Consider the following 15758-nt stretch of genomic DNA (forward strand, 5'->3'; position numbering starts at 1 on the left):
CGGTGAATTGAAAGGGCTGGCAGCTGCAGCCACCGTCCTCTAGCAGTGCCAAGGCTGCGCACACAAGCCGCCTTCGTTCTTCGCCTCTCAGTAGACAACAGCTCTCGCCGCCTCCCTGGGGCGAAGAAGCGGCTACTACCGTGCACCGCTGACGTGAACCGCACTTGTAGGCTGCAAAGCGCGGCTTCGGCAGAAAGACGCTGGCAACCGCCGCTTCCCTCCGGACAACTGCGGAGAACCCTAGTCTGCGTCTCTAGTAGACTGCATCATCGCCAAAAGCTTTTCCAGCGTGTCTCGCAGGGAGAAAGCTTGCCAGCACAGTGCACGTATCCCGCTCTTTTCAGAAACATGCATTTGCTGAACACTCCAAAAAACACTGCTCTTTCCTAGGCAAGCTTCAAACTCCTGTCAGACGTCTGTGCTCTCTGTTTTCCGCTGCCCAGCTCGTTGCACTAGAGTGCACAGCCCACCCTGGCTTTCAGTGCACGGTGAAGGCAATTGCAAAAAACCAGCAGCTGCTCACTCCCAAACACAAGGCGCTGTCTGTGTCCTTGCTTCCCGACCAACTCAGCGCAGCCCCTCTCTTCTGCAGCTGCCAACGAGTTCTCTGAATCTCGGAAGCTTGGGGCACGAACTAGAATTCTCCAGGACGTCTGCATCAGGACCAAGTCAACACCCAGGAAAGTCGTCCTGGAACACCTGCCAGAAGCATGCCAGCGGTGATTTGAAAGGGCAGGAAGCTGCAGCCACCGTCCTCTAGCAGTGCCAAGGCTGCGCACACAAGCCGCCTTCGTTCTTCGCCTTTCAGAAGACAACAGCTCTCGCCGGCTCCCTGGGGCGAAGAAGCGGCTACTACCCAGCACCGCTGACGTGAACCGCACTTGTAGGCTGCAAAGCGCGGCTTCGGCAGAAGGACCCCGGCAACCGCCGCTTCCCTCCGGACAGCTGCGGAGAGCCGGAGTCTGCGTCTCCAGTGGACTGCATCATCGCCAAAAGCTTTTCCAGCGTGTCACGCAGAGAGAAAGCTTACCAGCACAGTGCACGTATCCCGCTCTTTTCAGAAACATGCATTTGCTGAACACTCCAAAAAACACTGCTCTTTCCTAGGCAAGCTTCAAATTGCTGTCAAACGTCTGTGATCTCTCTTTTCCGCTGCCCAGCTCGTTGCACTAGAGTGCACAGCCCACCCTGGCTTTCAGTGCACGGTGAAGGCAATTGCAAAAAACCAGCATCTGCTCACTCCCAAACACAAGGCGCTGTCTGTGTCCTTGCTTCCCGACCAACTCAGCGCAGTCCCTCTCTTCTGCAGCTGCCAACGAGTTCTCTGAATCTCGGAAGCTCGGGGCACGAACTAGAATTCTCCTGAACGTCTGCATCAGGACCAAGTCAAAACCCAGGAAAGTCGTCCTGGAACACCTGCCAGAAGCATGCCAGCGGTGATTTGAAAGGGTAGGCAGCTGCAGCCACCGTCCTCTTGCAGTGCCAAGGCTGCGCACACAAGCCGCCTTCGTTCTTCGCCTTTCAGAAGACAACAGCTCTCGCCGGCTCCCTGGGGCGAAGAAGCGGCTACTACCCAGCACCGCTGACGTGAACCGCACTTGTAGGCTGCAAAGCGCGGCTTCGGCAGAAGGACCCCGGCAACCGCCGCTTCCCTGCGGACAGCTGCGGAGAGCCGGAGTCTGCGTCTCTAGTGGACTGCATCATCGCCAAAAGCTTTTCCAGCGTTTCGCGCAGAGAGAAAGCTTGCCAGCACAGTGCACGTATCCCGCTCTTTTCACAAACATGCATTTGCTGAACACTCGAAAAAACACTGCTCTTTCCTAGGCAAGCTTCAAACTGCTGTCAGACGTCTGTGCTATCTGTTTTCCTCTGCCCAGCTCGTTGCACTAGAGTGCACAGCCCACCCTGGCTTTCAGTGCACGGTGAAGGCAATTGCAAAAAACCAGCAGCTGCTCACTCCCAAACACAAGGCGCTGTCTGTGTCCTTGCTTCCCGACCAACTCAGCGCAGCCCCTCTCTTCTGCAGCTGCCATCGAGTTCTCTGCATCTCGGAAGTTCAGGGCACAAACTAGAATTCCCCTGGAAGTCTGCATCAGGACCAAGTCAAAACCCAGGCAAGTTGTCCTGGAACACCTGCCAGAAGCATGCCAGCGGTGATTTGAAAGGGCTGGCAGCAGCAGCCACCGTCCTCTAGCAGTGCCAAGGCAGCACACACAAGCCGCCTTCGTTCTTCGCCTCTCAGTAGGCAACAGCTCTCGCCGCATCCCTGGGGCGAAGAAGCGGCTACTACCGTGCACCGCTGACGTGAACCGCACTTGTCGGCTGCAAAGCGCGGCTTCAGCAGAAAGATGCCGGCAACCGCTGCTTCCGTCCGGACAACAGCGGAGAGCCGGAGACTGCGTCTCTAGTGGACTGCATCATCGCCAAAAGCTTTTCCAGCGTGTCGCGCAGGGAGAAAGCTTGCCAGCACAGTGCACGTATCCCGCTCTTTTCAGAAACATGCATTTGCTGAACACTCGAAAAAACACTGCTCTTTCCTAGGCAAGCTTCAAACTGCTGTCAGACGTCTGTGCTCTCTGTTTTCCGCTGCCCAGCTCGTTGCACTAGAGTGCACAGCCCACCCTGGCTTTCAGTGCACGGTGAAGGCAATTGCAAAAAACCAGCAGCTGCTCACTCCCAAACACAAGGCGCTGTCTGTGTCCTTGCTTCCCGACCAACTCAGCGCAGCCCCTCTCTTCTGCAGCTGCCATCGAGTTCTCTGATACTCGGAAGTTCAGGGCACGAACTAGAATTCTCCAGGACGTCTGCATCAGGACCAAGTCAAAACCCAGGAAAGTCGTCCTGGAACACCTGCCAGAAGCATGCCAGCGGTGAATTGAAAGGGCAGGCAGCTGCAGCCACCCTCTTCTAGCAGTGCCAAGGCTGCGCACACAAGCCGCCTTCGTTCTTCGCCTCTCAGAAGACAACAGCTCTCGCCGGCTCCCTGGGGCGAAGAAGAGGCTACTACCGTGCACCGCTGACGTGAACCGCACTTGTAGGCTGCAAAGCGCAGCTTCGGCAGAAAGACGCCGGCAACCGCCGCTTCCCTCCGAACAGCTGCGGAGAGCCGGAGTCTGCGTCTCTAGTGGACTGCATCATCGCCAAAAGCTTTTCCAGCGTGTCGCGCAGAGAGAAAGCTTACCAGCATAGTGCACGTATCCCGCTCTTTTCAGAAACATGCATTTGCTGAACACTCCAAAAAACACTGCTCTTTCCTAGGCAAGCTTCAAATTGCTGTCAAACGTCTGTGATCTCTCTTTTCCGCTGCCCAGCTCGTTGCACTAGAGTGCACAGCCCACCCTGGCTTTCAGTGCACGGTGAAGGCAATTGCAAAAAACCAGCATCTGCTCACTCCCAAACACAAGGCGCTGTCTGTGTCCTTGCTTCCCGACCAACTCAGCGCAGTCCCTCTCTTCTGCAGCTGCCAACGAGTTCTCTGAATCTCGGAAGCTCGGGGCACAAACTAGAATTCTCCTGAACGTCTGCATCAGGACCAAGTCAAAACCCAGGAAAGTCGTCCTGGAACACCTGCCAGAGGCATGCCAGCGGTGATTTGAAAGGGTAGGCAGCTGCAGCCACCGTCCTCTTGCAGTGCCAAGGCTGCGCACACAAGCTGCCTTCGTTCTTCGCCTTTCAGAAGACAACAGCTCTCGCCGGCTCCCTGGGGCGAAGAAGCGGCTACTACCGTGCACCGCTGACGTGAACCGCACTTGTCGGCTGCAAAGCGCGGCTTCGGCAGAAAGATGCCGGCAACCGCCGCTTCCCTCCGGACAACAGCGGAGAGCCGGAGACTGCGTCTCTAGTGGACTGCATCATCGCCAAAAGCTTTTCCAGCGTGTCGCGCAGAGAGAAAGCTTGCCAGCACAGTGCACATATCCCGCTCTTTTCAGAAACATGCATTTGCTGAACACTCCAAAAAACACTGCTCTTTCCTAGGCAAGCTTCAAACTGCTGTCAGACGTCTGTGCTCTCTGTTTTCCGCTGCCCAGCTCGTTGCACTAGAGTGCACAGCCCACCCTGGCTTTCAGTGCACGGTGAAGGCAATTGCAAAAAACCAGCAGCTGCTCACTCCCAAACACAAGGCGCTGTCTGTGTCCTTGCTTCCCGACCAACTCAGCGCAGTCCCTCTCTTCTGCAGCTGCCAACGAGTTCTCTGAATCTCGGAAGCTTGGGGCACGAACTAGAATTCTCCAGGACGTCTGCATCAGGACCAAGTCAACACCCAGGAAAGTCGTCCTGGAACACCTGCCAGAAGCATGCCAGCGGTGCATTGAAAGGGCAGGCAGCTGCAGACACTGTCCTCTAGCAGTGCCAAGGCTGCGCACACAAGCCGCCTTCGTTCTTCGCCTTTCAGAAGACAACAGCTCTCGCCGGCTCCCTGGGGCGAAGAAGCGGCTACTACCATGCACCGCTGACGTGAACCGCACTTGTAGGCTGCAAAGCGCGGCTTCGGCAGAAGGACCCCGGCAACCGCCGCTTCCCTGCGGACAGCTGCGGAGAGCCGGAGTCTGCGTCTCTAGTGGACTGCATCATCGCCAAAAGCTTTTCCAGCGTTTCGCGCAGAGAGAAAGCTTGCCAGCACAGTGCACGTATCCCGCTCTTTTCAGAAACATGCATTTGCTGAACACTCCAAAAAACACTGCTCTTTCCTAGGCAAGCTTCAAACTGCTGTCAGACGTCTGTGCTCTCTGTTTTCCGCTGCCCAGCTCGTTGCACTAGAGTGCACAGCCCACCCTGGCTTTCAGTGCACGGTGAAGGCAATTGCAAAAAACCAGCAGCTGCTCACTCCCAAACACAAGGCGCTGTCTGTGTCCTTGCTTCCCGACCAACTCAGCGCAGCCCCTCTCTTCTGCAGCTGCCATCGAGTTCTCTGATACTCGGAAGTTCAGGGCACGAACTAGAATTCTCCAGGACGTCTGCATCAGGACCAAGTCAAAACCCAGGAAAGTCGTCCTGGAACACCTGCCAGAAGCATGCCAGCGGTGAATTGAAAGGGCTGGCAGCTGCAGCCACCGTCCTCTAGCAGTGCCAAGGCTGCGCACACAAGCCGCCTTCGTTCTTCGCCTTTCAGAAGACAACAGCTCTCGCCGGCTCCCTGGGGCGAAGAAGCGGCTACTACCATGCACCGCTGACGTGAACCGCACTTGTAGGCTGCAAAGCGCGGCTTCGGCAGAAGGACCCCGGCAACCGCCGCTTCCCTGCGGACAGCTGCGGAGAGCCGGAGTCTGCGTCTCTAGTGGACTGCATCATCGCCAAAAGCTTTTCCAGCGTTTCGCGCAGAGAGAAAGCTTGCCAGCACAGTGCACGTATCCCGCTCTTTTCACAAACATGCATTTGCTGAACACTCCAAAAAACACTGCTCTTTCCTAGGCAAGCTTCAAACTGCTGTCAGACGTCTGTGCTCTCTGTTTTCCGCTGCCCAGCTCGTTGCACTAGAGTGCACAGCCCACCCTGGCTTTCAGTGCACGGTGAAGGCAATTGCAAAAAACCAGCAGCTGCTCACTCCCAAACACAAGGCGCTGTCTGTGTCCTTGCTTCCCGACCAACTCAGCGCAGTCCCTCTCTTCTGCAGCTGCCAACGAGTTCTCTGAATCTCGGAAGCTTGGGGCACGAACTAGAATTCTCCAGGACGTCTGCATCAGGACCAAGTCAACACCCAGGAAAGTCGTCCTGGAACACCTGCCAGAAGCATGCCAGCGGTGAATTGAAAGGCCAGGCAGCTGCAGCCACTGTCCTCTAGCAGTGCCAGGGCTGCGCACAGAAGCCGCCTTCGTTCTTCGCCTCTCAGAAGACAACAGCTCTCGCCGGCTCCCTGGGGCGAAGAAGAGGCTACTACCGTGCACCGCTGACGTGAACCGCACTTGTAGGCTGCAAAGCGCAGCTTCGGCAGAAAGACGCCGGCAACCGCCGCTTCCCTCCGGACAGCTGCAGAGAGCCGGAGTCTGCGTCTCTAGTGGACTGCATCATCGCCAAAAGCTTTTCCAGCGTGTCGCGCAGAGAGAAAGCTTACCAGCACAGTGCACGTATCCCGCTCTTTTCAGAAACATGCATTTGCTGAACACTCCAAAAAACACTGCTCTTTCCTAGGCAAGCTTCAAATTGCTGTCAACGTCTGTGATCTCTCTTTTCCGCTGCCCAGCTCGTTGCACTAGAGTGCACAGCCCACCCTGGCTTTCAGTGCACGGTGAAGGCAATTGCAAAAAACCAGCATCTGCTCACTCCCAAACACAAGGCGCTGTCTGTGTCCTTGCTTCCCGACCAACTCAGCGCAGTCCCTCTCTTCTGCAGCTGCCAACGAGTTCTCTGAATCTCAGAAGCTCGGGGCACAAACTAGAATTCTCCTGAACGTCTGCATCAGGACCAAGTCAAAACCCAGGAAAGTCGTCCTGGAACACCTGCCAGAGGCATGCCAGCGGTGATTTGAAAGGGTAGGCAGCTGCAGCCACCGTCCTCTTGCAGTGCCAAGGCTGCGCACACAAGCTGCCTTCGTTCTTCGCCTTTCAGAAGACAACAGCTCTCGCCGGCTCCCTGGGGCGAAGAAGCGGCTACTACCGTGCACCGCTGACGTGAACCGCACTTGTCGGCTGCAAAGCGCGGCTTCGGCAGAAAGATGCCGGCAACCGCCGCTTCCCTCCGGACAACAGCGGAGAGCCGGAGACTGCGTCTCTAGTGGACTGCATCATCGCCAAAAGCTTTTCCAGCGTGTCGCGCAGAGAGAAAGCTTGCCAGCACAGTGCACATATCCCGCTCTTTTCAGAAACATGCATTTGCTGAACACTCCAAAAAACACTGCTCTTTCCTAGGCAAGCTTCAAACTGCTGTCAGACGTCTGTGCTCTCTGTTTTCCGCTGCCCAGCTCGTTGCACTAGAGTGCACAGCCCACCCTGGCTTTCAGTGCACGGTGAAGGCAATTGCAAAATACCAGCAGCTGCTCACTCCCAAACACAAGGCGCTGTCTGTGTCCTTGCTTCCCGACCAACTCAGCGCAGTCCCTCTCTTCTGCAGCTGCCAACGAGTTCTCTGAATCTCGGAAGCTTGGGGCACGAACTAGAATTCTCCAGGACGTCTGCATCAGGACCAAGTCAACACCCAGGAAAGTCGTCCTGGAACACCTGCCAGAAGCATGCCAGCGGTGCATTGAAAGGGCAGGCAGCTGCAGACACTGTCCTCTAGCAGTGCCAAGGCTGCGCACACAAGCCGCCTTCGTTCTTCGCCTTTCAGAAGACAACAGCTCTCGCCGGCTCCCTGGGGCGAAGAAGCGGCTACTACCATGCACCGCTGACGTGAACCGCACTTGTAGGCTGCAAAGCGCGGCTTCGGCAGAAGGACCCCGGCAACCGCCGCTTCCCTGCGGACAGCTGCGGAGAGCCGGAGTCTGCGTCTCTAGTGGACTGCATCATCGCCAAAAGCTTTTCCAGCGTTTCGCGCAGAGAGAAAGCTTGCCAGCACAGTGCACGTATCCCGCTCTTTTCAGAAACATGCATTTGCTGAACACTCCAAAAAACACTGCTCTTTCCTAGGCAAGCTTCAAACTGCTGTCAGACGTCTGTGCTCTCTGTTTTCCGCTGCCCAGCTCGTTGCACTAGAGTGCACAGCCCACCCTGGCTTTCAGTGCACGGTGAAGGCAATTGCAAAAAACCAGCAGCTGCTCACTCCCAAACACAAGGCGCTGTCTGTGTCCTTCCTTCCCGACCAACTCAGCGCAGCCCCTCTCTTCTGCAGCTGCCATCGAGTTCTCTGATACTCGGAAGTTCAGGGCACGAACTAGAATTCTCCAGGACGTCTGCATCAGGACCAAGTCAAAACCCAGGAAAGTCGTCCTGGAACACCTGCCAGAAGCATGCCAGCGGTGAATTGAAAGGGCTGGCAGCTGCAGCCACCGTCCTCTAGCAGTGCCAAGGCTGCGCACACAAGCCGCCTTCGTTCTTCGCCTTTCAGAAGACAACAGCTCTCGCCGGCTCCCTGGGGCGAAGAAGCGGCTACTACCATGCACCGCTGACGTGAACCGCACTTGTAGGCTGCAAAGCGCGGCTTCGGCAGAAGGACCCCGGCAACCGCCGCTTCCCTGCGGACAGCTGCGGAGAGCCGGAGTCTGCGTCTCTAGTGGACTGCATCATCGCCAAAAGCTTTTCCAGCGTGTCTCGCAGGGAGAAAGCTTGCCAGCACAGTGCACGTATCCCGCTCTTTTCAGAAACATGCATTTGCTGAACACTCCAAAAAACACTGCTCTTTCCTAGGCAAGCTTCAAACTGCTGTCAGACGTCTGTGCTCTCTGTTTTCCGCTGCCCAGCTCGTTGCACTAGAGTGCACAGCCCACCCTGGCTTTCAGTGCACGGTGAAGGCAATTGCAAAAAACCAGCAGCTGCTCACTCCCAAACACAAGGCGCTGTCTGTGTCCTTGCTTCCCGACCAACTCAGCGCAGTCCCTCTCTTCTGCAGCTGCCAACGAGTTCTCTGAATCTCGGAAGCTTGGGGCACGAACTAGAATTCTCCAGGACGTCTGCATCAGGACCAAGTCAACACCCAGGAAAGTCGTCCTGGAACACCTGCCAGAAGCATGCCAGCGGTGCATTGAAAGGGCAGGCAGCTGCAGACACTGTCCTCTAGCAGTGCCAAGGCTGCGCACACAAGCCGCCTTCGTTCTTCGCCTTTCAGAAGACAACAGCTCTCGCCGGCTCCCTGGGGCGAAGAAGGGGCTACTACCATGCACCGCTGACGTGAACCGCACTTGTAGGCTGCAAAGCGCGGCTTCGGCAGAAGGACCCCGGCAACCGCCGCTTCCCTGCGGACAGCTGCGGAGAGCCGGAGTCTGCGTCTCTAGTGGACTGCATCATCGCCAAAAGCTTTTCCAGCGTTTCGCGCAGAGAGAAAGCTTGCCAGCACAGTGCACGTATCCCGCTCTTTTCAGAAACATGCATTTGCTGAACACTCCAAAAAACACTGCTCTTTCCTAGGCAAGCTTCAAACTGCTGTCAGACGTCTGTGCTCTCTGTTTTCCGCTGCCCAGCTCGTTGCACTAGAGTGCACAGCCCACCCTGGCTTTCAGTGCACGGTGAAGGCAATTGCAAAAAACCAGCAGCTGCTCACTCCCAAACACAAGGCGCTGTCTGTGTCCTTGCTTCCCGACCAACTCAGCGCAGCCCCTCTCTTCTGCAGCTGCCATCGAGTTCTCTGATACTCGGAAGTTCAGGGCACGAACTAGAATTCTCCAGGACGTCTGCATCAGGACCAAGTCAAAACCCAGGAAAGTCGTCCTGGAACACCTGCCAGAAGCATGCCAGCGGTGAATTGAAAGGGCTGGAAGCTGCAGCCACCGTCCTCTAGCAGTGCCAAGGCTGCGCACACAAGCCGCCTTCGTTCTTCGCCTTTCAGAAGACAACAGCTCTCGCCGGCTCCCTGGGGCGAAGAAGCGGCTACTACCATGCACCGCTGACGTGAACCGCACTTGTAGGCTGCAAAGCGCGGCTTCGGCAGAAGGACCCCGGCAACCGCCGCTTCCCTGCGGACAGCTGCGGAGAGCCGGAGTCTGCGTCTCTAGTGGACTGCATCATCGCCAAAAGCTTTTCCAGCGTTTCGCGCAGAGAGAAAGCTTGCCAGCACAGTGCACGTATCCCGCTCTTTTCACAAACATGCATTTGCTGAACACTCCAAAAAACACTGCTCTTTCCTAGGCAAGCTTCAAACTGCTGTCAGACGTCTGTGCTCTCTGTTTTCCGCTGCCCAGCTCGTTGCACTAGAGTGCACAGCCCACCCTGGCTTTCAGTGCACGGTGAAGGCAATTGCAAAAAACCAGCAGCTGCTCACTCCCAAACACAAGGCGCTGTCTGTGTCCTTGCTTCCCGACCAACTCAGCGCAGTCCCTCTCTTCTGCAGCTGCCAACGAGTTCTCTGAATCTCGGAAGCTTGGGGCACGAACTAGAATTCTCCAGGACGTCTGCATCAGGACCAAGTCAACACCCAGGAAAGTCGTCCTGGAACACCTGCCAGAAGCATGCCAGCGGTGAATTGAAAGGCCAGGCAGCTGCAGCCACTGTCCTCTAGCAGTGCCAGGGCTGCGCACAGAAGCCGCCTTCGTTCTTCGCCTCTCAGAAGACAACAGCTCTCGCCGGCTCCCTGGGGCGAAGAAGAGGCTACTACCGTGCACCGCTGACGTGAACCGCACTTGTAGGCTGCAAAGCGCAGCTTCGGCAGAAAGACGCCGGCAACCGCCGCTTCCCTCCGGACAGCTGCGGAGAGCCGGAGTCTGCGTCTCTAGTGGACTGCATCATCGCCAAAAGCTTTTCCAGCGTGTCGCGCAGAGAGAAAGCTTACCAGCACAGTGCACGTATCCCGCTCTTTTCAGAAACATGCATTTGCTGAACACTCCAAAAAACACTGCTCTTTCCTAGGCAAGCTTCAAATTGCTGTCAAACGTCTGTGATCTCTCTTTTCCGCTGCCCAGCTCGTTGCACTAGAGTGCACAGCCCACCCTGGCTTTCAGTGCACGGTGAAGGCAATTGCAAAAAACCAGCATCTGCTCACTCCCAAACACAAGGCGCTGTCTGTGTCCTTGCTTCCCGACCAACTCAGCGCAGTCCCTCTCTTCTGCAGCTGCCAACGAGTTCTCTGAATCTCGGAAGCTCGGGGCACAAACTAGAATTCTCCTGAACGTCTGCATCAGGACCAAGTCAAAACCCAGGAAAGTCGTCCTGGAACACCTGCCAGAGGCATGCCAGCGGTGATTTGAAAGGGTAGGCAGCTGCAGCCACCGTCCTCTTGCAGTGCCAAGGCTGCGCACACAAGCTGCCTTCGTTCTTCGCCTTTCAGAAGACAACAGCTCTCGCCGGCTCCCTGGGGCGAAGAAGCGGCTACTACCGTGCACCGCTGACGTGAACCGCACTTGTCGGCTGCAAAGCGCGGCTTCGGCAGAAAGATGCCGGCAACCGCCGCTTCCCTCCGGACAACAGCGGAGAGCCGGAGACTGCGTCTCTAGTAGACTGCATCATCGCCAAAAGCTTTTCCAGCGTGTCGCGCAGAGAGAAAGCTTGCCAGCACAGTGCACATATCCCGCTCTTTTCAGAAACATGCATTTGCTGAACACTCCAAAAAACACTGCTCTTTCCTAGCCAAGCTTCAAACTGCTGTCAGACGTCTGTGCTCTCTGTTTTCCGCTGCCCAGCTCGTTGCACTAGAGTGCACAGCCCACCCTGGCTTTCAGTGCACGGTGAAGGCAATTGCAAAAAACCAGCAGCTGCTCACTCCCAAACACAAGGCGCTGTCTGTGTCCTTGCTTCCCGACCAACTCAGCGCAGCCCCTCTCTTCTGCAGCTGCCATCGAGTTCTCTGATACTCGGAAGTTCAGGGCACGAACTAGAATTCTCCAGGACGTCTGCATCAGGACCAAGTCAAAACCCAGGAAAGTCGTCCTGGAACACCTGCCAGAAGCATGCCAGCGGTGAATTGAAAGGGCTGGCAGCTGCAGCCACCGTCCTCTAGCAGTGCCAAGGCTGCGCACACAAGCCGCCTTCGTTCTTCGCCTTTCAGAAGACAACAGCTCTCGCCGGCTCCCTGGGGCGAAGAAGCGGCTACTACCATGCACCGCTGACGTGAACCGCACTTGTAGGCTGCAAAGCGCGGCTTCGGCAGAAGGACCCCGGCAACCGCCGCTTCCCTGCGGACAGCTGCGGAGAGCCGGAGTCTGCGTCTCTAGTGGACTGCATCATCGCCAAAAGCTTTTCCAGCGTTTCGCGCAGAGAGAAAGCTTGCCAGCACAGTGCACGTATCCCGCTCTTTTCACAAACATGCATTTGCTGAACACTCCAAAAAACACTGCTCTTTCCTAGGCAAGCTTCAAACTGCTGTCAGACGTCTGTGCTCTCTGTTTTCCGCTGCCCAGCTCGTTGCACTAGAGTGCACAGCCCACCCTGGCTTTCAGTGCACGGTGAAGGCAATTGCAAAAAACCAGCAGCTGCTCACTCCCAAACACAAGGCGCTGTCTGTGTCCTTGCTTCCCGACCAACTCTGCGCAGCCCCTCTCTTCTGCAGCTGCCATCGAGTTCTCTGATACTCGGAAGTTCAGGGCACGAACTAGAATTCTCCAGGACGTCTGCATCAGGACCAAGTCAAAACCCAGGAAAGTCGTCCTGGAACACCTGCCAGAAGCATGCCAGCGGTGAATTGAAAGGGCTGGCAGCTGCAGCCACCGTCCTCTAGCAGTGCCAAGGCTGCGCACACAAGCCGCCTTCGTTCTTCGCCTTTCAGAAGACAACAGCTCTCGCCGGCTCCCTGGGGCGAAGAAGCGGCTACTACCATGCACCGCTGACGTGAACCGCACTTGTAGGCTGCAAAGCGCGGCTTCGGCAGAAGGACCCCGGCAACCGCCGCTTCCCTGCGGACAGCTGCGGAGAGCCGGAGTCTGCGTCTCTAGTGGACTGCATCATCGCCAAAAGCTTTTCCAGCGTGTCTCGCAGGGAGAAAGCTTGCCAGCACAGTGCACGTATCCCGCTCTTTTCAGAAACATGCATTTGCTGAACACTCCAAAAAACACTGCTCTTTCCTAGGCAAGCTTCAAACTGCTGTCAGACGTCTGTGCTCTCTGTTTTCCGCTGCCCAGCTCGTTGCACTAGAGTGCACAGCCCACCCTGGCTTTCAGTGCACGGTGAAGGCAATTGCAAAAAACCAGCAGCTGCTCACTCCCAAACACAAGGCGCTGTCTGTGTCCTTGCTTCCCGACCAACTCAGCGCAGCCCCTCTCTTCTGCAGCTGCCAACGAGTTCTCTGCATCTCGGAAGTTCAGGGCACGAACTAGAATTCTCCTGGAAGTCTGCCTCAGGAGCAAGTCATAACCCAGGCAAGTTGTCCTGGAACACCTGCCAGAAGCATGCCAGCGGTGAATTGAAAGGGCAGGCAGCTGCAGCCACCGTCCTCTAGCAGTGCCAAGGCTACGCACACAAGCCGCCTTCGTTCTTCGCCTCTCAGAAGACAACCGTTCTCGCCGGCTCCCTGAGGCGAAGAAGCGGCTACTACCGTGCACCGCTGTTGTGAACCGCACTTGTAGGCTGCAAAGCGCGGCTTCGGCAGAAAGACGCCGGCAACCGCCGCTTCCCTGCGCACAGCTGCGGAGAGCCGGAGTCTGCGTCTCTAGTGGACTGCATCATCGCCAAAGGCTTTTCCAGCGTGTCGCGCAGGGAGAAAGCTTGCCAGCACAGTGCACGTATCCCGCTCTTTTCAGAAACATGCATTTGCTGAACACTCAAAAAAACACTGCTCTTTCCTAGGCAAGCTTCAAACTGCTGTCAGACGTCTGTGCTCTCTGTTTTCCGCTGCCCAGCTCGTTGCACTAGAGTGCACAGCCCACCCTGGCTTTCAGTGCACGGTGAAGGCAATTGCAAAAAACCAGCAGCTGCTCACTCCCAAACACAAGGCGCTGTCTGTGTCCTTGCTTCCCGACCAACTCAGCGCAGCCCCTCTCTTCTGCAGCTGCCAACGAGTTCTCTGAATCTCGGAAGCTTGGGGCACGAACTAGAATTCTCCAGGACGTCTGCATCAGGACCAAGTCAAAACCCAGGAAAGTCGTCCTGGAACACCTGACAGAAGCATGCCAGAGTTGAATTGAAAGGGCAGGCAGCTGCAGCCACCGTCCTCTAGCAGTGCCAAGGCTGCGCACACAAGCCGCCTTCGTTCTTCGCCTCTCAGAAGACAACAGCTCTCGCCAGCTCCCTGGGGCGAAGAAGCGGCTACTACCGTGCACCGCTGACGTGAACTGCACTTGTAGGCTGCAAAGCGCGGCTTCGGCAGAAAGACGCCGGCAACCGGCGCTTCCCTCCGGACAACAGCGGAGAGCCCTAGTCTGCGTCTCTAGTGGACTGCATCATCGCCAAAAGCTTTTCCAGCGTGTCTCGCAGGGAGAAAGCTTGCCAGCACAGTGCACGTATCCCGCTCTTTTCAGAAACATGCATTTGCTGAACACTCCAAAAAACACTGCTCTTTCCTAGGCAAGCTTCAAACTGCTGTCAGACGTCTGTGCTCTCTGTTTTCCTCGGCCCAGCTCGTTGCACTAGAGTGCACAGCCCACCCTTGCATTCAGTGCACGTTGAGGGCAATTGCAAAAAACCAGCAGCTGCTCACTCCCAAACACAAGGCGATGTCTGTGTCCTTGCTTCCCGACCAACTCAGCGCAGTCCCTCTCTTCTGCAGCTGCCAACGAGTTCTCTGAATCTCGGAAGCTCGGGGCACGAACTAGAATTCTCCTGGACGTCTGCATCAGGACCAAGTCAAAACCCAGGAAAGTCGTCCTGGAACACCTGCCAGAAGCATGCCAGCGGTGAATTGAAAGCGCAGGCAGCTGCAGCCACCGTCCTCTATCACTGCCAATGCTGCGCACACAAGCCGCCTTCGTTCTTCGCCTCTCAGAAGACAACCGCTCTCGCCGGCTCCCTGGGGCAAAGAAGCGGCTACTACCGTGCACCGCTGACGTGAACCGCACTTGTAGGCTGCAAAGCGCGGCTTCGGCAGAAAGACGCCGGCAACCGCCGCTTCCCTGCGGACAGCTGCAGAGAGCCGGAGTCTGCGTCTCTAGTGGACTGCATCATCGCCAAAAGCTTTTCCAGCGTGTCGCGCAGGGAGAAAGCTTGCAAGCACAGTGCACGTATCCCGCTCTTTTCAGAAACATGCATTTGCTGAACACTCCAAAAAACACTGCTCTTTCCTAGGCAAGCTTCAAACTGCTGTCAGACGTCTGTGCTCTCTGTTTTCCTCGGCCCAGCTCGTTGCACTAGAGTGCACAGCCCACCCTGGCTTTCAGTGCACGGTGAAGGCAATTGCAAAAAACCAGCAGCTGCTCACTCCCAAACACAAGGCGGTGTCTGTATCCTTGCTTCCCGACCAACTCAGTGCAGTCCCTCTCTTCTGCAGCTGCCATCGAGTTCTCTGCATCTCGGAAGCTCAGGGCACGAACAAGAATTCTCCTGGAAGTCTGCATCAGGAGCAAGTCAAAACCCAGGAAAGTCATCCTGGAACACCTGCCAGAAGCATGCCAGCGGTGATTTGAAAGGACAGGCAGCTGCAGCCACTGTCCTCTAGCAGTGCCAGGGCTGCGCACAGAAGCCGCCTTCGTTCTTCGCCTCTCAGAAGACAACAGCTCTCGCCGGCTCCCTGGGGCGAAGAAGCGGCTACTACCGTGCAACGCTGACGTGAACCGCACTTGTAGGCTGCAAAGCGCGGCTTCGGCAGAAAGACGACGGCAACCGCCGCTTCCCTCCAGGCAACAGCGGAGAGCCCTAGTCTGCGTCTCTGGTGGACTGCATCATCGCCAAAAGCTTTTCCAGCGTGTCTCGCAGGGAGAAAGCTTGCCAGCACAGTGCACGTATCCCGCTCTTTTCAGAAACATGCATTTGCTGAACACTCCAAAAAACACTGCTCCTTCCTAGGCAAGCTTCAAACTGCTGTCAGACGTCTGTGCTCTCTGTTTTCCGCTGCCCAGCTCGTTGCACTAGAGTGCACAGCCCACCCTGGCTTTCAGTGCACGGTGAAGGCTATTGCAAAAAACCAGCAGCTGCTCACTCCCAAACACAAGGCGCTGTCTGTGTCCTTGCTTCCCGACCAACTCAGCGCAGCCCCTCTCTTCTGCAGCTGCCATCGAGTTCTCTGAATCTCGGAAGTTCAGGCCACGAACTAGAATTCTCCTGGAAGTCTGCATCAGGAGCAAGTCAAAACCCAGGCAAGTCATCCTGGAACACCTG

Source organism: Taeniopygia guttata, chromosome 3 (genome assembly GCF_048771995.1).
Source record: "Taeniopygia guttata chromosome 3, bTaeGut7.mat, whole genome shotgun sequence".
Lineage (NCBI taxonomy): Eukaryota > Metazoa > Chordata > Aves > Passeriformes > Estrildidae > Taeniopygia > Taeniopygia guttata.